A 2,016-nucleotide genomic window follows, 5' to 3' on the forward strand; every position below is an offset into this window, starting at 1 on the left:
CCCTTCAGATAGAACATGCCTTCTTTGGTGGAGGAGAGGGGGAAATCTATACATATTTTTAAGCTTCAGTTTCTGTCTCTGTGTTACATATATCATTAGCTAGCTTAAGTCAAAAAAAAAAAATGGGGGGTGGGGAGCCTAGGTATATAAAATAGGGAACAAGACCAGGGAAACAGCCCCAGACACAGGAAAAAAAAAAAAAACTGAATTAAATGGATGATTTTCTATGAAGACATAAACACAAACACTGAACTTAGAAAGAGGAAGCAAAGCTAAACAGGCCAACGGCTTAGAAGAAACTATCATAGTTATCAGAGTGCTATATTCTAAAAAAGCGCTGGGCTTAGGCAGTTTTACAACGGAATTCTATCACAGTTTAAAGAAATAGATAATTTCAAAAGTATTTAAACTGGCTAAAGCAGAGAAAGAGAACACTTTTTAATAAAGCTACAGAAAACACTAAAACAATTTGATAAAGATAGCATTAAAAAAAGCAAATTATAGACTAGTCTCATATGATGTAAATAATGATGTAAAATTTCTAAATAAAATATTAAGAAATAGAATCTGGCTAGACAATAACAGAGTTCATCCCAGGAATACAATGATGACTCAATAATATAAAATCTTATTACTACACCTCAACATATTAACAGGTCAAGAAAGACAATCTCTATAATCACTCCACAGATGCCTAAATGGTATTTGAAAAATTTCAACCACCATTTTTTATTAAAAAAAGAATCAGCAACACACCCCTTAGTAAAATAACTAGCATGGCAAAAACACTAAAAGCATTCTAAAGTCAGGAAGTAGACAAGGATACCCAGTATCATCCCATTATTTAACTCTTTTCTGGAAAAACAATGCAATCAGAAAAAAGAAACAGACAAAAATATTGAAAAACAAGGGACAAAATTATTATTTGCAGCTGACATGATGGTATACTTGGAAAACCCAAGAGAACCAAATGCAAAAACTATTGGAAATAATGAGTAAGTTGCTATTTAAATAATTAATAAATACAACTAACAAGAACATGTAATATAATAAAGGATCCTATTTTCAATAACAATAAAACAGATAAAATAACTAGGAATAAATTTAAGAAATGTACAGAATTTTCAAATAAGTGTAAAGAAAATATTTCTTTTTGTCTTTTTTGTGACCGGTAAGGGAATCGCAACCCTTGGCTTGGTGACATCCGCACCGCGCTCAGCCAGTGAGCACACCGGCTATGGGATCTGAAACCACAGCCAAGTGAGCCACGGGGTCGGCCCGTAAAGAAAATATTTCTGAGACAACTTGAGAAATATGTGGATCAGATTTTAAATAAACTGCTGATTTTGCAGAGCACTTTTTTTTTTTTCCTTTTTAGTGGCTGGCTGGTAAGAAGATCCAAGTCCTTGAACTTGGTGTTATGACAGTGCAATCTAACCAATTGAGCTAACCAGCCAGCCATAAACTGTTGATTTTGATAGACATGATAATAGGATCAGGGTTATATAAATATATATATTTCAAAAAACCCTTATTTGTTCAAAATATACTGTGAAGTATTTATGGATGAAATAATTTGTTTTAAAAGATTCCAGTTCCGCAGGAGGATGAAACTAGACCCATACCTTTCACCATACACTAAAGTCAACTCAAAATGGATTAAAGAAGTAAATATACACCCTGAAACAATAAAACTTCTTAAAGAAAACATAGGAGAAACACTTCAGGAAGTAGGACTGGACACAGACTTCATGAATATGACCCCAAAAGCATGTACAACCAAAGGAAAAATAAACAAATGGGATTATATCAAACTAAAAAGCTTCTGCACACCAAAAGAAACAATTAACAGAGTTAAAAGACAACCAACAGAGTGGGAGAAAATATTTGCAAAATATACATCTGACAAAGGATTGATATCCAGAATATAAGGAACTCAAACAACTTTACAAAAAAAAAAAACAAACAACCCAATTAAAAAATGGGCAAAAGAGCTAAATAGGCATTTCTCTAAGG

The sequence above is a fragment of the Galeopterus variegatus genome, unplaced genomic scaffold (assembly GCF_000696425.1).
Source record: "Galeopterus variegatus unplaced genomic scaffold, G_variegatus-3.0.2 Scaffold2320, whole genome shotgun sequence".
Lineage (NCBI taxonomy): Eukaryota > Metazoa > Chordata > Mammalia > Dermoptera > Cynocephalidae > Galeopterus > Galeopterus variegatus.